General features: G+C 39.4%; 1 protein-coding gene across 4 annotated transcripts in view; it reads right to left on the bottom strand.

Moving 5' to 3' along the window:
* LIMA1 (LIM domain and actin binding 1) overlaps positions 1-24149 on the bottom strand; it is an 86357-nt gene extending 62208 nt beyond the window's left edge. For 2 of the 4 annotated variants that reach the window (XM_082421334.1, XM_082421336.1), the window contains exon 1: positions 23999-24149. The gene's annotated coding sequence lies outside the window, so the exon portion shown is untranslated. Of the gene's footprint in view, positions 1-21326; positions 21361-23998 lie in introns of those variants that run through there. The other 2 variants (XM_082421335.1, XM_082421337.1) reach the window with 2 other exon arrangements.
* Positions 24150-24417: the final 268 nt, after the last annotated feature.

The raw sequence follows: 24417 nt of genomic DNA, 5'->3' as shown, positions 1-24417 counted from the left end.
CAAAACAGAGAACAAAGTACAAACTCACTTGTTAAGAAAAAATGTTATCTTTTAGAAATAGATTGTAGACTTAATTAAAAGAAAAAAAAACAATCTAAAAAACTTCAAGGTGCGAAGGGAAATTGTAAGCAAAAGCAACATGAAATGTGTTCCCACATAATGTTTTTTTAGAATATAAACTACATTTATTTCTAAGGTATATTTTTGTACAAAAAATAGTGACTAAATTCACCCAGGCCGTGCGGCATGTGGGATCTTAGTTCCCCGACCAGGGATGGAACCCTAGTCCCCTGCAGTGGAAGCGCAGAGTCTTAACCACTGGACTGCCAGGGAAGTCCTGATGTTGAAATAATTTTAGATTTACACAGGAGTTGCAAAGATAGTAAAAAGTTTCCATATACTTTTCACCTAGCTTTATCTTACATTACCACAGTACAATTATCAAAATTAAGAAATTAACATTGGTACAGTACTACCAAATAAACTATAAACTGTATTCAAATTTTACCAGGTTTTTCATTAATGTCCTTTTTCTATTCTAGGACCCTATACTGCACTTAGTTGTTGTGCCTCCTTAAGGCTCCTCCAATCTCTGACAGTTCTTCTGTTTTTCCTTGCCTTGAATGGCCTTGACACTTTGAAGAGTACTGGCAGATATTATGTAGACTGTCCCTAATTTGGGTTTCCTGGTTTCTCCAATAAAAAGAACCAGGGTTCCTTGGAGAAGTGCTTGATACAGAGCTGGGGAAGGGCAAATACAAGATAAGCCTGGACAGGGAACTATCCTCAGTATCTAATAATAATCTATAAAGGAAAAGAATCTGAAGAATAATCGATATTATATGTAAATGTATAACTGAATCACTTTGCTGCACACCTGAAACTAACACAACATTATAAATCAACTATACTTCAATTAAAAAAAAGAGATGGGGACTTCCCTGGTGGTCCAGTGGTTAAGAATCTGCCTTCCAGCTGAACTCGGGTTTGATCCCTGTTTGGGGAACTAAGATCCCACATGCCAGGGGGCAACTAAGCCCGAGCACCACAACAAAAGATCCCGCATGCCGCAACCAAGACCCAACACAGCCAAATAAATAAATTAATTTTTAAAAAAGAGATGAAACAAAACAAGATAAGCCTGGAACATCTCTCAATGCTCAAAAAAAAGTTTGTTTTTTTTAAAAATATGATGTTTTCTCAGATTAGATTGAGGTTATAGAATCTGGGGAAGAATGCTACAGAGCTGATATGCCTCCTCAGTGCATCATATCAGAAGATACATGATTTTGATATCTTATTACTGATGATGTTAACCTTGATCACTTGGTGAAGGTGGTACCTGCCATGTTTCTCCACTGTACAGTGACTATCTTCTTCCCTTTATATCCCTTAGTTCCCCCACCAGGGATCAAACCTGCACCCCCTGCAGTGGAAGCATGGAGTCTTAACTACCAGACCACCAGGGAAGTCCCATACTGTGGTGTTCCAATGGTGATTTTCTTTTGCCCTCATTCCTTCTACATTTATTAATTGGAATTATTCTATAAGGAAGAATTATCCTTTCTCCCTCATTTATTTATTCAATCACTTATATATACTAGTATAGACTCATGGATATTTATTTTATTCTCTGGGTTATGATAATTCCTGGATTATTTTATTCCCTGGGTTATGTTATTTTGTTGCATAGATTATTCTACCTTGGCCATTTGGAGCTCTTTCCGCTTGTCTCTGGTGTCCTTTCAAAATGCCACCAAATTTTTTTTTTTTAAGCACTTCCTCACTTTCTAGCTCTGTAAGATGTTCCAGATTCATCTTGTGCTTGCCCTGCCCCAGCTCTGGAATCAACCACTTCTCCAAGGAGGTCTGGTTCCTTTTATTGGAGAAACCAAGACCTGGACATTAGGTGTACTCATTGCTACTGAGATGTCACTGCTTCTAGGCTCTCAGGGGACAGGACTAGGAAATATATGTATGTATATTAACCCACATATATACACATCTATATTTCTATATTTATCTCTATATCTACCTATATATATTTATATTTATATATAAATTTATAAATATATACATATATATTTTTAAACTATAAATTCACAGTGATACTTCTGACTCCAATCTAGCATCACAAAATTCATTCTATTATTCCCTTTTATTTATTTGTAACTTCTTTCTCTGAGGGTGAGAAGCCTAATTTCATAGAATGTGGAGAGAGATCTAGAATCTCCAAAATGATGCCATTGCCAGTTTCTACTCCCTTGATACACCATATATTTTTTCTTTACACTTAGACTGTTATCCCTTCCTCAATATATTCACCTTTCAAGACTCAAGTGAAAAGACTACCTCCTCAAAGAACCCTTTCCTGAACTGCCCTAGCCTTACCCCAATCAGCACAGTCACTTCCTCTGCCTTATAATAATTTTATAAATCATACTCGATAGCAAGATTCTTGAGGTGAGAGGACAGATCTACTTTGCCTCTTACCCTCTAGTATCTAGTATATTGTTTTTTTAAATAGAAGGAACTCTATAAATATGTCTTGAATAAAACTGCATGAAGGTTTAAATTTTATCCAAAACACTATTAGTACAAAAAATGACTGCCATTATATAGTCCTAAGGCAAGTTGAGATGGTAAATATCATTTTTCAGAACTGTGAATTAGTCAGTAATTTTAGCTTATTCAAACTCTGAGATACACTCAAATGATATGAAAAAAGAAAATGGAACCAATAAATAACTTCAAATACTATACATAAAAGGCTCACTACTCTATTATTCAGCAACATGGTGACATACAAGTCTATAGCATGTTAGAATAATCATTGCTACTGTTCTTGGAAGAGCTTCAGCCAGGTCTCTGTAGAAACATATATCCTAGACAATAGGGAAATTGTAACAATAACCAAATTCCCACGGGTCAGCATGGATATAGATATTTGCATAAGGACAGAGTCACTTCAATAACATTAGCCTCTTTCTTATATCCTCTATAAGAATATTTTGTTCTTAAAAACACTAAGAGGGAGGGCTTCCCTGGTGGCGCAGTGGTTAAGAATCTGTCTGCCAATGCAGGGGACACGGGTTTGAGCCGTGGTCCGGGAAGATCTCAGATGCCGTGGAACAACTAAGCCCGTGTGCCACAACTACTGAGCCCTCGCTCTAGAGTCCGCGAGCCACAACTACTGGGCCCACGTGCCACAACTGCTGAAGCCTGCGTGCCTAGAGCCGGTGCTCTGCAACAAGAGAAGCCACCGCAATGAGAAGCCCGTGCACTGCAACAAAGAGTAGCCCCCGCTCGCTGCAACTAGAGAAAGCCTGCACGCAGCAACGAAGACCCAACTCAGCCAATGAATAAATAAATAAAAAGACATTATTTTAAAAAAAAACAAAAACAAAACACTAAGGGAATTCCCTGGCGGTGCAGTGGTTAGGAGTCCGTGCTCTCACTGCTGAGGGCCGGGATTCAATCCCTGGTCAGCCCTCAAGCTGCATGGCCCGGCCCAAAAAACCCAAAACAAAACAAAACAGAAAAGCACTAAGATCCAGGGCAAAAGTAACGAAAAAATAAGTTGTAAAACTGAGAAGCAATTTCACTGGAAACTGCTCACCAAAGAATCAGAGCAATCTTCACTAGGCACTTACAAATATTCACCCTAAGCAATTCACATGTTACTATTCCAGAGATAAAAGAAGAAAGTACCCTCAGATATAATCTTTCCCCCTACCTGGCCTATGTCAGGAGAAAAGTAAGTGTCACAATACTGACTCTTCTATCTTCCCCAGACCCTAACTTTACCTCCACCTCTGACTTTGCCCTAAAAACATGCTCACATTTCTGGGGGGTGTGTGTGTGGAAATTTGGATATATGGATTAAAGAAATAATCCTTTTTTCTCTTAAGCCCTTTCCCCCCTCAAACTACCATCTCACCTTGCTCCCATCTTTAGAACCTTAGTTTCCGGGTCCTCATTGTTTCCACTTCCTCATCTTCTATTCATCCCTCTGCCCACTTGGGTGTAGCTTCCACTCCCACCATCCTGTTGAAATTATTCTCCTGAAGATCTCTTACTATAAAATCCAAGGACCATGTCTCAGTTTTTACCACTCTCTGTTGACATTTGAGTTGTTGATTAATCCCTCATTTTTGAAATTGTATTTCCCCTTGTTTTTTCTTAAATGGAACTCTCCTGCTTCCTTTCCTGTCTTTTAAATCATTCACAATTTTCTCATGCAATCCTCTCTCCCTCTCTCTCTCCACTCACCCCTGTTCCTAGGCATTACTCAAGGGTCAGTATCTCTCCTCTCTCTGGGTAAGCTCACCTATGCTGAAGTCATCAAAGGTCGCTTACACCAAATGATTCCCAAAGCTGTATCATAAGCCCTAACCTTCCTGACTTTCCCCTGCATGATGGATAGCTTCATGTGTCACATAAATACACAACATAAAACAGCCTAAATCATATGAATCATCCTTTTACCATTACCCTTCAAATTAAGTTTACTTAACCACAGATAATTTTTCTCCAAAGATGAGCTGGCATATGAATTTTTGCTTATATAAAATAAATAATACAGCATGAAAGACAGTATAACGGTAACAAAATGTGTACAAGGTCTGAAGTCAACAAGAGGACTTCCAGGGTCTCACTCTGCCTCTTTCTGTGTTGACCACAGGCACTTGATTCACCTCTCTGAAGAGTACACCGTCATTAACCTTAGCTCATCAAAAATGCCTAATATGTGACACATAGTGAAGAGAGAATGGCATAGGGGTACGAGCCTGGGCCTTCCTCCGTACATGTTGCTCCCTCTGTCTGAAAATACTTCAGACCCTCCCTGGCCTTACAATATAGATCCCAGCTTAGATGACATTTTCCTCCAGATGCTTTCCCTAACCCCGAAGACTGGGCTAAGAGGCTCCTCAAGTTTCCAAGGGACTATACCTACCCCAACATTGATCACATTGTATTTTTTGGATCACATTGTATTTTAACTCTCAGAACAGTGCCTGGCACATGGGTGGGTACTCAAGTATTTGTTAAATGAAGGGAGGTTTACCAAGTATCTGAAATCATTTGTTGGATTCACCTATTTTTATAAACTAGTACTTTGGGGGGAAAGAAAGTGAAACAAAACAGTGGGTTATGTTTGTTTATTCCGAGATAAATCATTCCAAATAATGGGAAACCAGTGGATATAGCCACCGAAAAAATGGTCTCTAGCATTAAACTCAGGCAGAATACAAGTAACCTTATCTGTATAGATTGTTTTAGTTCACTCTCTCTGTTGGAATATTTCAGGTATTTTCTTACAAATGCTATTTCTTACAAATAACTGGCTCTTCAGGTAATAAAGCTAAATAGTAATTCTAGAAACTAAAAGAGAGCTAAGATGAGAAATAAAGAGGGGGGAGCCTTAATTCAGTAGGTCACACACTCAAGTGTTCATAAGAAGCACCCAGGAAGCTTGTTTTTTTGGTTTTTTAAAATTTATTTATTTATTTATTTATTTTTGGCTGTGTTGGGTCTTCGTTTCTGTGCGCGGGCTTTCTCCAGTTGCGGTGAGCAGGGGCCACTCTTCATCGCGGTGCGCGGGCCTCTCACTGTTGCGGCCTCTCCCGTTGCGGAGCACAGGCTCCAGATGCGCAGGCTCAGTAGTTGTCGCTCACGGGCTTAGTTGCTCCACAGCATGTGGGATCTTCCCAGACCAGGGCTCGAACCCGTGTCCCCTGCATTGGCAGGCAGATTCTTAACCACTGCGCCACCAGGGAAGCCCAGGAAGCTTGTTTAAAATACAGATTTCCAGGTCCCATGCCACAATTCTGATTCATTAGATCTGGAGTAGGGTCCAGGAAGACCACATTTTAACAAGAACCTTGAAGTGATTCTAGTGTTGGAAGTCTCTCCCCATCATATGCTGGAAAACACTGAAGTAAAAAGGTCTAAGATCTATACATATTCCAAGAAAAATGGAAAAACAGCAGCATAAAATGTTTTTATATTGTTCATTCCAAATTTTACATTGTCATTCAAATTTGGCAGTGTAAGAAAAATGGCTGCCCTTCAAAGGTTAACTGAGGTTTGGACAGAATGAACCTGGGTCACTGAACTGATAAATTTGTTGCCCGTTATCTAGGTTCATCTAGAACTTCCCTGCCCAGATGGCACAAAATTACTGTGCAGGGACTCCCCTGGTGGTCCAGTGGGTAAGACTCCATGCTCCCAATGCAGGGGGCCCGGGTTCCATCCCTGGTCAGGGAACTAGATCCCACATGCATGCCGCAACTAAGAGTTCGCATGCCACAACTAAGATCCCATGTGCTACAACTGGGACCTGGCACAGCCAGAATAAATAAATAAATAAATAAATAAATAAATAAATAAATAAATAAATAAATAAATAAATATTGTGCAGACCAATAACTCATGATAATAAAATTGAGTTCTTTTTTTTTTCTGAAGATTTTTTTTTAACGGCTTATTTATTTATTTATTTATTTGCCATGCCTCGAGGCTTGTAGGATCTTAGTTCCCCGACCAGGAATCAAACCCAGGCCCACCGCAGTGAAAGCACCGAGTCTTAATCACTGGACCACTGGGGACTTCCCAAAGTTGAATTCTTTTTACTCTTTTCTCTCTAGATTGGTTTGTTGCTGAATTTAAAATGTTGCTTGAGAAAAATATACATGGTTAAAAATACGGTATCCGAATAGAAATTCCAATTTATTTTTATCTACTGAATATGAGGGTAACTAAAATTTATTGACATGTTAAAGTTAAAGCAAGAAGCCAACAGGCTTGAGCTCTAATCTTTATTTAATCTGCCACTAATTAACACTATCATCTGCTTAACAAGTCATCTCTCAGGGCCTCAATTTCCTCTTGTGTAAAATGAAGGGGTTAAAATAGCCTAGTTTTTCTAACTGTGGGTCACAATTAATGAGTCATGAAATCATTTTTAGTGGGTCAGAACCAGCATGCTTGTTTGTTTATGTTAATGAAAAATGGAATGAAACAGAAAATGTTAGAGTGCATCACACATAGTAGAGGTAAATATTCTTTTATAAAGCTTTTGTTTCAGTTTGTGTGTGTATAAACTGGATAAGAATGTAAAATAGTTCTTACTGTGGCACGTGGTTAAAAAAAATTATAGTTTGACAAGTGTCGGCGAGGATGTAGACAAACTGAAACCCTCATACACTGCTGATGCGGATCTAAAATGGTGCAGCTGCTTTGCAAAAGAGTTGGCAGTTCCTCAAAAGGTTAAATATATAATTATTGTATGACCTAGCAATTCCACAATTCCACTCCTAGGTATGTATGTATGTATGTATGTGTGTGTATCTCCAAGAGAAATGAAAACACATATCCACATATAAACTTGTCCACGAATGTTTCCGAAAGTGGAAACATTCCCAATGTTCATCAACTGATAACAGATAAACAAAATGTGGTTTATCCATATGAAGGTATATTATTCAGCCATGAAAAGGAAGTACTGATAGACGCTACAACATGGATGAACCTTGAAAAAATTATACCAAGTGAAAGAAAACAGTCACAATAGAGTACATATTGTATGATTCCATTTATATAAGATGTCTAGAAGAGGCAAATCTATAGAAAACAGAAAGTAGAGTAGTGGTGGCCTACCACTTGCGGGTGGGGGAGAAGGGACTGAATGCTAATGGTTATGGGGTTTTTCCAGGAAGTGATGAAAATGTTGTAGAATGGACTGTGGTGATAGCTGCACAACTCTGTTAATATACCACAAACCATTGAATTGCACACTTTAAATAGGTAAATTGTATGTTACATGAATTATGTTTCAATAAAACTGTTATTTAAAAAAATTATAGTTTGAAAGTCACTAGACTAGATGATAGATATCACTGAGGTCCCTGAGAATTCTCAGTGTACCCCCATACAGGGCTCACTTCACCCATCCTCCCACAATGGTTATTTGGAGGCAGGGCAGTAAGTTATCATGGAAACACCAACTGACTCCAATTCTGATTCCAGTGCTAACCAGATGCATGGTGACCTCTCTGTACTACCCTTTTCTTCTATGTAAAATGAGGACGATAACCTACCCTACAGGGTTGTTCTAAACATAAAAGGAGATAATAAATGTATACCATGCCTGGCACATAGCTTGAGGTCACAGCCAGATCTTGTCAGTCTCCGTATGCTTCCGTGTCTAAGACACATTCAATAAACATTATTCCAGAGGCTTCATTAACAGGATCCATATTTGGGCTTAGTTTACGTGTCACATTGTCTTAACTAGGCCTATGTCATTAGACTCTGATAAAAAATAATTCATAAATGTAATTTTTGCTTCAGCTGTTTGACTTTTTTTTAGTGCAAAAATTACTCTCTTTATAATATTGTATAATGGAAAGAAATTAGTGGTCTCTTTAAAACATTGAAATTTTAATTTCATAATTATTAGAAAAGCTACCCATCTCTTCTCAAATGTTTGTTTTGGGCACTTTGAGCAATTACTTTTTGTAGTTTCTATTCAGAAGTCAAATTAGGGGAATTCCCTGGCAGTCCAGTGGTTAGGACTCCGTGCTTGCACTGCAAGGGGCATGGGTTCGATCCCTGGTCGGGGAACTAAGATCCCACAAGCCTCACGGCGTGGCCAAAAAAAAAAAAAATCTATTGAGCACTTGAAATGTGACTAGTTTGTATTGAGATGTTCCTTAAGTATAAAATACATACCAGATTTTATTTAACAACCTAAATGGGAAAAGAATTTGAAAAAGAATAGATACACGTGTATGTGTAACTGAATCACTGTGCTGTGCACCTGAAACTAACACAACATGGTTAACCAACTACACTCCAATATAAAATAAAAAGTTAAAAAAGTCAAATTAGGGGCTTCCCTGGTGGCACAGTGGTTAAGAATCCGCCTGCCAATGCATGGGACACGGGTTCGAGTCCTGGTCTGGGAAGATCCCACATGCCGCGGAGCAACTAAGCCCGTGCGCCACAACTACTGAGCCTGTGTTCTAGAGCCCACGAGCCACAACTACTGAGCCCAAGTGCCTAGAGCCCATGCTCCGCAGCAAGCGAAGCCACCGCAATGAGAAGCCCACGCACTGCGACGAAGAGTAGCCCTCTCTCGCTGCAACTAGAGAAAGCCCACACGCAGCAACGAAGACCCAATGCAGCCAAAAATAAAAATAACTAATTAAATAAATACAATTTTTTAAAAAGTCAAATTAAACATTAGTCACTTTTTTAGTATGAACGTAACTAAACTGCAAAAAGGATAAGTCCATATATAAATGTTGGAATGTGCAATCAAAATTTTTTTTCTTTAATTAGGTGAGTAGTTTTCAAAAACAGTTCCAGCAGCCAAGGTGTAATCCATCAGCGTCCCTCCCATTTCCCCACACCGCCACCCTCTTTCACCCTCCTCCTTCCTTTTGGGGAACGTCTCCTCCACTGGTCTCAACAAACACTTCAAGCTGCCATTTTCTTCACTGTCTAGCTTCCTTGGTCAGAGTGACTGGTCAAGGGGTGAGCCTGCTCATCATAAACAATTAGGTGGAAATATATAACATACAAAACAGAAGTCTTGGGCTTCCCTGGTGGCGCAGTGGTTGAGAGTCTGCCTGCCAATGCAGGGGACGCGGGTTCGAGCCCTGGTCTGGGAAGATCCCATATGCCGCGGAGCAACTGGGCCCGTGAGCCACAACTACTGAGCCTGCGCGTCTGGAGCCTGTGCCCCGCAACAAGAGAGGCCGCGACGGTGAAAGGCCCGCGCACCGCGATGAAGAGTGGCCCCGCTTGCCGCAACTGGAGAAAGCCCTCGCACAGAAACAAAGACCCAACACAGCCCAAAAATAAATAAATAAATAAATAAATAAATAAATAAATAAATAAAATGCTGGCTTAACTCCAAAAAAAACAGCAGTCTCTACCTGCTCTTGTCCACCCCTTCTCCCAAGCCAATTCTACTTCCCAAAGGTAACCTCTGTCACAGTTTGGAGTAAAGATTTTCTGATATTGCCTCTATATGTTAATAACAGCAAACACATAGTACTATGTGTCAGTCACTGTTCTAAGCATTCAGTACACATTATCTCATTTTATCTTCACAACAGCTCATGAGGAAGCTATTATCACTATGCCTATCTTACAAATGAGAAAACTGAGGCACAGAGAAGTTAACACACGTCACACGTGAACACACATTTTTAAAAATTGTAATGGTTTTATGTTGATGTGCTATTCAGTAATTATTTCTTCTTGGACATCTTCCCACATTAAGATGTACAGATCAGATCTACCTCAACCTTTCAGTACCACATACTATTTCACTCTGCAACAGTTTATGACTTATTTAATGAGGCCCACGTCAATGAACATTTATGTTGTTTTAGGTTCTTCATTTTTAAGAACAGGACTGCAGTGAACATGCTTCTACTATTGCCTACTTTTAGGTGTGCATCTATGGTGTAACTTCCTAAAACAGCATTTCATAGGTTCAAAAGACCTATGTATTAAAATTTTTAATAGACATTTCCAAATGTTCCCCCAAATTTATATATAATTTTGCATCAATGTATATTTGAACCATTAGCTATATGAGAAAGCTTATTCTCTACATCCTTGTCAATGTTGAGCATTATTTTTTTAAGTTTTTTTTTTTTTAATGTGTACCATTTTTTAAAGTCTTTATTGAACTTGTTACAATATTGTTTCTGTTTTATGTTTTGGCTTTTCGGCTGTGAGGCATGTGGGATCTTGGCTCCCCCACCAGGGACTGAACGCCCACCCCTTGCACTGGAAGGCAAAGTCTTAACCAGTGGACCACCAGGGAAGTCCCATACTGAGCATTATTAATCACTTTTATTTTTTCCAATCTGCTAGATATGTGAAAAATGGTACATCAGTGTTTTAGTTTTTATTCTTTTAATCATAAGGGAGGTTGAGCGTATTTTTAAATGTATATTGGCCACTTAATACACTTACTTTTTGAAACTACATTTATTTTTAAAAGGTCATTTATAAATTGTTTATTATCTCTACAACTTAATTACTTCTTAAATTTGCACAAGGACCTTCTGAATATCATGTGTAACTCCTTGTACAATTCAAATTGCCTCTCACAGCAGCTGTCTTTCCTGGTGTCTGATTCCTATCCAGATCTCATTAATATTCTTTCCAAATAGAAATGCTGCTTCACTATACAGATGAGATCTTCGTTTCTGTAGAGTTCTCTTCTGTAGGGCACCCACCCAGTACAGCACAGCACAACCCTGTGAGAAGCCTGACTGACACTATGTGACAATCCAGGCATTAAGATCACTCTCTCTGGTTGTGCTTCAGCTGCTACCCTCAACTAGCCAGGCTAAGGCTTCTTAGTCGTGTGAGGGGAAGGGTGCTCTGAATATCAAGATCACCTTTGGAATCTGAATCTCTCATGCGGAGTCCAAACACGTCTAACTTTTCTGAAAAGGGTCCCCTATGATTCCAATGTAAAAACAGCTTTGGGAGTGCAGTTTTGGCTTGATCCCGGGGTCATTAGGTCAGAGCAGGGAGGCAGACATAGACCCTAATCACCCACCATCTAGATGACTGTGTCAGAATCAGGTAAAAGTTTGAGCCACCTTAGCATAGGGATCAGTTATATGCAAAGACATTCATTCCATTTGATCTTATTCACTTAATCCTAAATGAGACCATGAAATAAATACTATTCTCGTCTTTCAGAGGAAGAGGCTCAGAAAGGTTAAATAACTTGCTCAAGGTAACACAGCTAGTAAGTGGCAGAGCCAGGATTTGAAAAAGTCTGACGGACCCTAATGTCCGTGCTCTGACGATTTACTGAAAATCACATCCTCCCTGTATCTGGGGGTGGTCTGGGCCAGTCTCAAAGTGTCTCAAAACTAGAAATGGAAACGGCTGGGCCACATACCCCAGCCTGTTCCACCTCTAAGTCAATTTTGCCCCAGTTTCTTTCAGCTCAGGTCCACATCGTGAGTCTACCACTTATCTATTTATTTATTTTTTGGCCATACCACCCAGCTTGCGGGATTTTAGTTCCCCAACCAGGAATTGAACCCGGGCCCACTGGCAGTGAAAGCACCAAGTCCTAACCACTGGACTGCCAGGAATTCCCAACCACTTATCTATTAAGTAAAATTAGGAAAATCACTCTAAGCCTTAGTTTCATCATCTCTAAGATGTTCTTTTAGCTTAGTGCTAAAATAAGTGCTTAATAAATATTGACAGTAGTGGTGGTAATAACAATAGCTAACATTCATTGAACATTTACCATGTACTAGATATTGTTTTAATTGTTTTGCAAGTATAAATTTATTAATCCTTATAGTAACACACTCAGAATAGTACTGTCCCACTTTACAGATGAAGAAACTGGGGCCCAGAGAGGTTAAATAAATCCTAGCTCTTACTCATTTTTTAGAAGGCTGGGATGGAAACAAAATGATCTCAGGCACAAAGGATAAACCAGAAATGCAGTTCCAATGCACACTGTACTTCATGGTCTACTTATTTTTGTTAAATCAGCAATTTTAAAAAAAGAGCATCTCTGATGTTGTCTCTGAGAAACTGGTAGTTACAACCAGAAAAACTACAGCTGCTCAAAACCCTGACACCATTTCTCTGCACCAAAAAGTCTAAACCTCTGTCAAATTGTACCTTGAAAGGGCCAAATTTTAGGTGTTCTCAACACCTCTGTAAAAACTCTAAGTTGAAGATGATATAATTATCATTTTCTTACATGCTTCTATTACTTTATTCATTCGTTTGAATATCTTATCTTCTTGTACTTTTGAAACCCACATTAGCTTTTTACATAATTGTGGTAATCTTCACAAAGCTTATTTAGACAGTTTAAAGAGTAACCCCCAATTATGGCCTTTACAAACTGACTTCAGTCTAAAATTTTTAGGTCATGAAGAACCGACCAAGAACCTTTCTAATCTTTTTTTTTTTTCTTTAAATTAAGGAATTACCAGATCTAATCCAATTTTAATTCTATCTCTTCTCTCAAATCTAATTTGTTATTTATTCACTAGGTTCTTCTTCCCCCTTCCCCCCAGTTGATAATTAACTCACTGTAAGGACAAACATAGTCCAATGCAGTGAGGTTTTTTTCCAGTATTTTTTCACACATAGCAAGGAAAATCTCTCCAAGTAAGTAAAAAAAGCCAAAACAAACAAAAAAACCCAAAAAACAAAACAAAACCCCCACAGATAATGATGTCAATAACTTCAAATTTAAAGTGAAAATTAGAGAAAAGTACAGTTAATTGGAAAAAGAATATAGAAATTTAGAGTTGACTGAGGCCATTACACAAAACATGGATTTACTCTGAATTCCTGTTTCTTCTTTAACCTTTGTACCATTTCATACTTGAACATCAGATGCATCAAATATCAGTTCCTGGTACAGTGCAGGAGCTCAATAAATATCTGTTATATGAATGAAAAACAGTATTATCCTAGTTCTCAGTTCCCACATATCTTGACAAAGGCCCACCTACATAATTGAGTGTCTGCCTATGAACTACATACTCTCAGTCTTGAAAATTACATGCTAATTAAGACAAAGTGGCTAATTAAAGAGTCTTCTTTGCAATGTCAAAGCAGAAGAAATATATACACTTATTTAAGAAGGCTGCATCTGTTAAAGATATAACCTCCTTATACCAGTCCTTTGTCCTTAATAATTAATCAAGTTTTCTCCAAATACAGGGCTTCTTAGTTTCACTCCTGGCCATTTCCAGGAAGGGCCTGGCTTCCATTCTTCTTATCTGAAATTTTAGATGATGTATTTTTTTCAGGACTTGCTCAATCTTAAAAGCCAGTTCAGATCAATTTAGCCAATCCCTTCAAGTAGGAGAATTAAAACGGGTTTACTGAAAAGTGACTCTTCTCTAGGCAAGTTCTCTAATCTTTCCTTTCTGTAAAAATCTGAGAAGCTAACCCAGAACAATGCTTTAATCAAGGACAAGCATAGCCAAGGCTGGTCACATAAAGAATTACCAAATCACACAGTCACAGAAGTGATAAAATTTTGCTACTTATGTGAACCAATGCTATGCATCATATTTCTTAAGGACTGGTTACAAACATATTAATGATTTAATTACATTTTAATGTTTACCTTCTAAAATTACATCAAATTACGGTGCTGTTTTTAAAAAGCCATTGAGAGGCATTTATTGAGTAGTGGTCTTTTATTCACCATGGGAAAGTCAATCAGCTTCTTTGGGTAGGTCTCAGTTTCTTTATCTCAAAAACAGATAATAATTCACAAGGGATGGTTATAAGGATTAAGTGAGAAAATAAAAGTATAACTACTTTGAAAAGTGTAAATTGCTATAAAAACTATTATAATTTTTAATAAAATTTCAAGCCAGTTTCAAGGAAAAAAATTAATGGGATTAAAAATTATTCTACCCAATGAGGAGAAATTGGAAAAAAATTAGAACTGATTACTTAACATTGTCTGGTTTGGCTAGATGTTAACAAGAAACCCCTTGGTTAATTAAGACTGTTGCTAAAAACTTCTCTAATCAATACACTGTCCTATTTCAGGGCATGTAGTAAGTATAATGAAAATAATTTCATCTTTCCTTGAGGATTCTAGGTAGCTTTCTTATTTTTCTCCTAGAGAAGGAAAGCAGAATAAAATTTCTGGTTGCTTGAAAATTCTAGTCAGTTGGCTCTAGTTTTGCTATACTTGCTTTTAAAAATGTAATGAGAGCTAATAGACTAGTATTGGCCAGCAGTAATAACCCTGAAAGTAGATGCTGACAGTGGTAGTAAAATAGTGGCCTGGATCCTGGGAACATCTTGGAAAACCTGCACTCAGGTGGAACTGAATCCTGCCTATCACAGTATCCAAACCTTTGTCCTGCTACCTTCAGAAATCCTCAGAGACTGCTACCTGATTTGAACCCTGATGGAACTATCTCAAGCTGTTGTCCATTAAAAAAAAAAAAAAAACAACAAAACTTTGGATTGCGAACCAAAACAAGACTTGTTAAAAGGAGAAGTCTCTCTTCAAGGCTCATTCATTCATTCAACAAATATCTGAGCACTTACCATGTGTCAAGCAGTGCTCTATTTGCTCAGGATATAACACTAAAAGTGACAGACAAGGTCTCTGCTCTCATGAAGCTTCCATTCCACTGGGGAAGCTGGACAATTAAACACTGTGATTAGTACTGTGAAGGAAATACAAAGAGAGTAACTGGAGTGGTGGTAGGAAAGGGGGCAGATACTTTAGATACTGGTCAGGGAAGGCCTCTCATTTGAGTGAATGACATTTGAGGTGAAACCTGAATGATGGGGAGGAGACAGGCAGCCAGCCAGGTGAAGAGAAGAGATGGGAGAGTTTTCCTGGCAAAGGAAATAGCAAATGCAAAGGCCCTGAGGCAGGAATAATATGGCTAGGGAGTGAGTGAGAAGTATGAAATGACGACAGAGCCAGTTTAAATAGGATTTACAAGGAATGGTAGAAGATTTTAATTTTATTCTAAGTGTGATGTGAAGTCAAACATTGTTAGACAATAGTGTTGCAAGATGAGATATGTTTAATGTATTCTATGAGTATTTAATTGCTTATCACATGTATAATGGTTGCAAAATGAAAAGGAAACGCAAGGTTCTCACACTTAGAAGGTTTACAATCTATTAAGGAAGCAATAATTCATAAATAGTGACAGCACTAAGGTAAAAAATGAAGTAAAAATAAAGTGCCAACTGAAGGCTGGGGAGGGAGCCACTGATTCAAATAGAAGACTTTAGAAAAGGCTTCATTTTTTTAAAGTAGCATTTTATTTGAGCTCTTAAGGAAAAAGGATTTAAGTGGGGGGGGGCGGGGGGAAGAGGGGGGAGTCTGAGGCTGTGGGAACTGCATGAGCAAAGGCACAGAGGCAGGAAGGGACAGGGTGGGTCCAGGAAACCGTGAATCATTGTATGGCTACAGTGCCAGGTGGGTGGGTAGTGATGTGAGAGATAAGCTTGGAAAAAATAGGCTGTCAGGGTGTGGGAGTTGGGGTCTTGAATGGCATACAGAGAAATTCAGACTTGATTTACTTGGGCTTTGGTTCCCCTTAAGTATGTAAAAGAATCTCTTCAGGTACTTGTTAAAACTGCAGATTCCCATGCCCCATCCCTCCAGATACATTGATTTGTAAGTCTAGGTGGGACCTAAGAATCTCTTTTTTAAACCAACACCCCAGGTGATTCTGAAACAGATAATCAGGAAACCATACTTTGAAAATCAGTGTTCTATTTTTTTATGGCAAGTCTGGACTGAAAGGGAAAAACTGAAGCCAACTCTAAGGATTGCTCAAGGACTCTAACAAAAAAGGAGGAGCTGGGGACTTCCCTGGTAATGCAGTGGTTAAGAATCCGCCTGCCAATGCAGGGGACACAGGTTCGATCCCTGGTCTGGGAAGATCCCACATGCCATGGAGCAAGTAGGCCCGTGAGCCACAACTACTGAGCCTGCGCTCTAGAGCCCGTGAGCCACAACTACTGAAGCTCGTGTGCCTAGAGCCCGTGCTCTGCAACAAGAGAAGCCACCGCAATGAGAAGCCCGCGCACCACAACGAAGAGTAGACCCCACTTGCTGCAACTAAAGAAAGCCCGCGCACAGCAAGGAAGACCCAACACAGCCAGAAATAAAATAAATAAATTAAAAAAAAAAAAGAAAAGGGGGAGTTGAATTAGAAGAGTGATAAAAGAGCCATTATCACTGTTGGGATAGTATCAACCAAAGCTGGTGATTAAATGTGGGAGGAGAGAAGGACGGAAGTGTTCAACACAACTTCTAACCTTGTCCTTAGGGAAATTAGGTGGACGCAGGTGCCTGGTGCAGAGGGACCGTCCACATGGTCTACCAGGTGTTGGAAATATGAATCTGGGCTCAGAAGATATGCAAAGGCACTAAACATACTGGTTAGGTACTCCAAAGTAAATTCAACACAAATTAAAGAATATAAAAAGTAAAACCATAAAATTTAGAAGGAAATTGAAGTGAATACTTAACCCATCTCTGGATGGCAAAAGACTTCTGAACATAAAAGCAACAAAGAAATACCAGAGAAAAAGATCTATAGATAAGAAATAATATACCACGTACAAAATTAAAATAACTAAACATTTGACCATAGAACAAAGAATTAATATTCTTAAAACGAAGAGCTTATATGGGAATTCCCTGGCGGTCCAGTGGTTAGGACTCAGCGCTCTCACTGCCAGGGCCGGGTTCAATCCCTGGTTGCGGAACTAAGAATTAAAGACAAACAAACAAAAAACCGAAGAGCTTATACAAATCACAAAGAAAAAAACACTAAGAATAGTTTCTGTATGGAATAGTGGAAGTTATTAAATAACTTGGCTTGGTAGCTTAAACATTTTGTCATAAAGAGACTTGCTTTATATGCACTAGAGATGATCGGGCTTTGTGGCATAGATCAGCAGGGCTCATTCGATGTACTTTACCAGGTAATCAAGTGTCAATCTACGGGAGTGCCTAAAAATACCGATTGTTGTAACTTCTATTGTCTTGAGGGTACAAATACATTAAATTGCCCCCAAGCTCCACTAAGCCTTGATACCCCAAGGGAAACTGCCTTTATTGCATCCAGTCTTTCCTTGGATCTATCTATTTAAAATGTGTGCAGGGTTAGGGATGGGACAGAAAACAATTTCACAATGTCTAGTGAGCAGTGGTTCATAAGTCATCCTTTCGATACACAGGTTGTATGGACTTTGGGATCAATAGCCCAACCCTCTCATTTTACAGATGAGGCTCAGAGAAGATGAATGACTTGCCCAAGATCACCTAAGTGGTTGGTTCCCAACACTAAGTTGGGAGTCCTGACTCTTAACCCAGCACCCTTTCCATTTTGCAGTGCTGCTCCAGCCATCACAAGCTCTGGATTCTCAAAATAATGGACATGTAAAACACCATAATGTCAGCTTCTACACACTTTCCACTTTAATCACTCCACTCATTCAGTTTGGCCTAATAAAAACCTGTACTCCCTCCCCCAAAGCCCCAAATAAATGGAAGAACTCCAAACAAACAAATAAAAAACATAATTAAAATATTAAGACACTTAAAAATGGGAACAGATTAACCAAAAGACAATTCACATAAATGGAAATGAAGGTATGAAAAAATGTTCACTCTCACTAGTAATTAGAGAAATACAAATAAAATCACTTTTGCTTATCAAATTAGTAAAGATAAAAAAATAAGATTCAGTGTTAACGAAGGATGCACTAAGAGGCCCTCACAATCACTATGGGTGAGAATATTAATCTAGTCGTTATGAAAACACAATTTGACAGCAGTATTTTTTAATTTTCATGCCCTTTGACCCAGTAATTAAACTTCTAGGAATCTAACCTAAGGAAATAATGAGTGATTCGTACAAAGATTTATGCATAAATTTGTTCTCAGTTTTTCACTATTAATAATGGTGTAAAAATCAAAACACCCAAGTACACAGTTAAATTTTGCAACATCAATACAATAGGGTGTTAAACATCCATTAAAATTGTTTCCAAATAATTTTGATGCCATGGAAAATCATGGCATAATGTAAAGTGGAAAAGCAGATACAAAACTCTATCTACTAGGGGCTTCCCTAGTGGCGCAATGGTTGAGAATCTGCCTGCTAATGCAGGGGACACGGGTTTGAGCCCTGGTCTGGGAAGATCCCACATGCCACGGAGCAACTAGGCCCGTGAGCCACAACTACTGAGCCTGAGCGTCTGGAGCCTGTGCTCCACAACAAGAGAGGCCACGATAGTGAGAGGCCCTCGCACCGCGATGAAGAGTGGCCCCCGCTTGCCGCAACTAGAGAAAGCCCTCACAGAAACGAAGACCCAACACAGCCAAAAATAAATAAATAATTAAAAAAAAAAAACTCTATCTACTGTAATAAAATGAACCCAATTACCTGTGTGTTTATGTGAGTGTGTTTGTGTGTATCAAAGGAAAAAAAAAAAAGACTGAAAGGAAATACACCAAATAGTACTTCTCTCCAGAACAGATTATGGACTATTTTGTCTCCTTCATAATTTATTTTTTTCCCAGGTTTTCTGTAACTAGCATATATAATTCTTATTTTCAAAATATGTATGGATGTTTGTATATGTGAAAATAAAACAAGAATTATATATATAATATGAAAAGAGGTTTTAAAGATGATTAATTTGTAAATCACTCACATTCAGGTGTCAGTTGAAGTCATGGAAATAGATCAGATTGCTCGGGGAGAGAGTATAAGGAGAACAGGATGCTGGACAGGACCATGGGAAACACACACATTTAAGGGGCAAAAAGACTGAATTAGTGAAGGAGCATGGAAGGAAATGGTTAGATGGAGAACCAGGTAGAGTCACATCAAGAAAGCCACATGAAAGTGGACAGAAAAGTTGTCCACTTGGTCAAATGTTGTCAAGTGATGAGGAGGACAGTGACAGGGCCATTAGAGGGAAATCACTGGGTACTACGCATAGACAGATCAGTTTCCTCTAGTGCTGGTGGTGGAAACCAAATCTGAGCAAATATTACCTGTTCAATAAAATTGACTGTGAGGAAAAGAAGTCCTGTGCTTAAATTATTTGCTTAAGCTTCAGTTTATGGTGGAAAAAGGTTGTGGAAATCTAAAACCAAGTAAAAGCATATCGGGATGACTAATCTATGAGTAATGAAACAAAAATTGGCAATACTTTGGTGTACAAGAAAAAGCATATTCGAGGGATTGTAAAGTTTCCATTTAGTGAGCTCCATTATAGGATAAATAAGGGAAAAAACAGCTCCACACTCGTTACCAGAAGTCCAAAAAGCTGTTATCTTTTTTCCCCTAAACATGCAAGTTCTTAGTTTCAGAGCAGTATTAAAGAAATTCTTTAAAAATAAAAATAATGTAAAATTTCATAGTATCATGTTAACATTTTTTTTTTTTTGCCTTTTTTTTTTTTTTTTTTTCTGGCCATGCCCCACAGCTTGTGGGATCTTAGTATCCCGAACAGGGATTGAACCTGGGCCCTCCCTCGGCAGTGAGAGTGTGGAGCCAAGGAATTCCCCATGTTAACTTCTTATGACTGGACATGTGAAGTTTCTAGAAACATTTTCAAATATAAAGAAATCATCTGACATGCTAAATAATGGATTTCTTGTTGGGTCAAACCTCGTCCTGTTTATGAGAAGAGGTCTGCATTAGCACAATAACTTGACTGAGTCTCAAGGACTTTCCCTCCAGCCACAGAATAAACAAATCAGTATGGCCCTACCAAGAGTACCATTTACCATAGAATCTCAATTCCACAACCATTAAGTAGAAACTACTCAACTTACAACCACTCATTTGTTACTAAAGAACCTTGAAGAGTCTGTGTTAAGTAATCTAACATCACCTGGAGATTACTGTACACAATCCAAAATAAAGTACTTTAACTTCCTATCAAAAAACATACAGTGAAAGACCATACCAACCTTAAAAAAAAAGTATTTTCTTATGGAAATTCCTGACTTAGGAACCAAGGCACACTTTTTCCTATCTGCAGAAAGAGTACAATTCCAATCTCAGTGAAAGTCACCTATTTATGAGTGTATGGAATTTAGAATGCCTGAAAACTAGTGTTGCTGTCAACATAAATAATGACAAATTCTCCCAATTTGTGGTTAGGTGGCCTTTTATGGCAAAGATGTCTAATGATCTCCCACACTCTCAACATTCTTTTGTGTCTGTGTTGTATATATGTCTTTGATGAACCTTTCTGATACAGAAGCTCTAAATGTTGAAATATACCAGAGGAGGTACTTCCCTGGTGGCGCAGTGGTTAAGAATCCACCTGCCAATGCAGGGGACACGGGTTCGAGCGCTAGTCCGGGGAGATCCCACATGCCGCAGAGCAATTAAGCCCGTGAGCCACAACTACTGAACCTGCGCTCTAGAGCCTCAAGCCACAACTACTGAAGCCCGCACGCCTAGAGCCCGTGCTCCACAACAAGAGAAGCCACAGCAACGACAAGCCCACGCACCGCAATCAAGAGTAGACCCTGCTCGCCACAACTAGAGAAAGCCCGTGTGCAGCAACGAAGACCCAACGCAGCCAAAAAAAATAAAATAAATAAATAAATTTATAAAAAAAAAAAAAAAAAAGAAAGAAAAATACCAGAGGAAATCCAGATATTTGAAACCTTAAGAGGAACAATAATTAAAATTTGTACTTGAAAACATAAGTAAACAACAAAATCATCGTAGATACACAAAATACATGCAAATACATACTGTCTTTCCAAAAATTCCTGGTGGGACCACTTTCCTAGAGTGTGAACAGAGAGAAACAATGTCAAAGGAGGTAAGAAATGTGTCCATCAAGTACCATGGCTCATTGCCAAATGAAACAACCATCATCTGTACTATTAACTCAAAATCTCTATTTCATTTTATTTTTTTTAACATCTTTGTTGGAGTATAATTGCTTTACAATGCTGTGTTAGTTTCTGCTGTATAACAAAGTGAATCAGCTATACATATACATATATCCCCATATCTGCTCCTTCTTGTGCCTCCCTCCCACCCTCCCCATCCCACCCCTCTAGGTGGTCACAAAGTACCGAGCTGATCTCCCTGTGCTATGCAGCTGCTTCCCACTAGCTAGCTATTTTACATTTGGTAATGTATATATGTCCATGCCACTCTCTCACTTCGTCCCAGCTTACCCTTCCCCCTCCCCGTGTCCTCAAGTCCATTCTCTACGTCTGTGTCATTATTCCTGTCCTGCCCCTAGGTTCATCAGAACCATTTTTTTAAAAAATCTCTATTTTAAAAATGAAAAACATAATCATATAGAAGGGACTGTGGCATGTTCATCCTTTATATACTAGAACAGTGGCACACTGTAGGCAGTTATTAAATACCTGCAGTTTATGAAGAACACTGCAGACTACCACAGACTTCAGATCATTAAAACTCTGCAAAGAATCTTCAAACATTTCTGACCCTTTTCTCCTCCACCCTGTCCCCTGCTCCAAAAAACAAGAAAAGAAAGAGAAAGAAAGAAAAAGACATTTTGAGGGCACCTTAGCAAGAAAAAGTATCCTCTGTCATCAAGATGTGCTGTTAATAGAATTGTTTTCACTGCTGAAGCTTTCTTTTCTTAGAATTATTAGGTGGTTAAAATTTGGCCCACCTTTAACCAGACTCTGGAACAAAACTTGAATGTACCAAGCTAAACAAAGTTACATAATGGACCAAGTTTTACAAAATGGCACTGCTTTGCTAATGTTGCCAATACACTATTCTCTTCCCAGAGGCTCTAGAGTTCAGGGACTACATGATAACAACCCTTCTAGGCCCAATTCAGAACTGTGAAAATAGCTCCACCAACTATTTACTGAACTACATAGAATTAATGACAAGTCCTAATCCCATTATCAAAAGGCCATAATGTTGACAGAACATAAGGTAAGAAATATGACTGACACAAATACATGGACTGAAGAGAATCACTCACTATTGCTCAAAGGTTTTTGTTATTGTTGTTGTTTATTTTGTTTTGTGTTCAAGGAAAAGCAGAAGAGGGAATTTTTTTTAAACTGTATTCTCTGTGCTCCTCCAGCACTCTGGGTTGATCTCTAGTATATCACTGGCCTCACTAATACTCTAAGTTGTATCTATTGTCCTGCCTAACCCATTTGATTTTAAGCTATTTTAGAGTAAGAACATTTAGAACTTTGAATCCACAGGGCTGACAAGTGACAAGTGACAAGAGGCACTCAATAAATGTTTTGTCCAAAAAAATGAAATGAGTTCTTAAAGTGATTACCTAGTACCATGTTATGTGTTGTTCTATCAATGCAAAACAAAGAAATACATATGCACAGACTCGTTTTTGAAGGTCTACCTAAAACATGATCATCCTTCATCCAGGCTATAACTCCACAGGAGCTTACGAAATGCTCATTGAGGGTCATCTTCTTTTGTGCCTACATCAGACCTCAGAAGAAAGTGTTATTTCATGGTTTCTAAAATACTTATTTGTGAATAGTATTAACAACTATGCAAATGAAAAGTATTCTATTTAAGCACTTAAATCAAGAGCAAAAGAAAGAACACCTAATGCAAAAGAAGACCTCTCCCCTTTTAAAGGGTCACTGTCTTAAAGGCCGATAACTCCCTAAGTATCTTTGACTAACTTGAAAAGTCAAGTCAATAGAACCGTCTGGATTAGGCAGACTCTTGAAAGCTGGAATTAGGTGAAAGATAATAGTATTTCAAATATCTCTCACCAGGATTGTAAGCACCAGTAAGGAGGTAAGGAAGGGTGCCAGATGGTTAGCTCCTAGCACCTACAGCTTCAGGCTTAGTAGGTGTAGCCAGGGGTGTACAGTTACCTTATATTAACACCCACGTATTGACAGGTGCCAGCGATATGTACACGATAGCGATTCTGGGGTGACACATCCAGCTGTAAGGACTGCTATATTATCAACATATCTCAAAAGGCTGAATGGAAGGGGAGAAAAATCGAAGAGGGAGAGAATGGCTAAAAATGGAGAATGGAAAAGAGCAGTTGAATTATCAGAATATTTCCCTGGGAGACTATTTTGAATTTTGATGAACTGCCGTCTTCCTTCACCACACCAAAAAAGTATATACTGTTATATATAGTTAGAAAGGAGTGTTCCTGTTGGAAGAGGAGGGGGTCCTATCAGTTCCCGCCCTCAGGCAGCAAAGGCTCCGCTCTACATAATTACTCCAACCGCAGCGCAGTAGCCAGAAGTGAGGAAAGAGCAAAGGATCAGCAGCTCCTCCACTCCCTTTCTCGAGGGGGAGGGGTACACGCTCCTTGTGTTCCCCCCACCCCCAAAAGTCGCGGGAGAAAGAGGGTGTGGAGGGAATTCGAGGTCTCCGCGCACCCTCCGGCTGTGGAGGATGTGGAGAAAGAAGGCCCTTACCTGGCTAACAGCGGTCTTTTCTCTGCGCTGCTACCAGCCCTGCTACGGGTCCCTGGCGCTTTGCCTCGCGCACCTGTCGCGACCCAGCTGCAACACCTACAGCTCCTTGCGGCCCCGCCCCGGTCCGGCTCAGAGCCCCGCCCCAGACCCCGCCCACCGGCGCGGGGGCGCGCACGTCAGACCCGTCTCCCGCGCGGCCTCGGGGTGAGCGTGCGTGCCGCCGGTTGCGTGCTCCTCCTCACGGCTGCTCGCGTTGCTCAGCGGTGCGGCGTCGGCGTAGTGAGGGGCGTGGCTGCTTTTTCTAGGAGTCGTGTCTCACTCTTTGTTCTCTGAGGCGGTCCACGCAATTGCACGACCGAGAGCTCTATGCTTCTGTAGTTTGGCTTTAACCCGCTGACTCAGAGCTTCCACAGTTTGAC

The sequence above is a fragment of the Balaenoptera physalus genome, assembly GCF_965194825.1.
Source record: "Balaenoptera physalus genome assembly, chromosome: 13".
NCBI classification, from domain to species: Eukaryota; Metazoa; Chordata; class Mammalia; order Artiodactyla; family Balaenopteridae; genus Balaenoptera; species Balaenoptera physalus.
The sequence above is the reverse complement of the archived record's forward strand: the minus strand, read 5'-3'. Positions and strand labels throughout refer to the sequence as shown.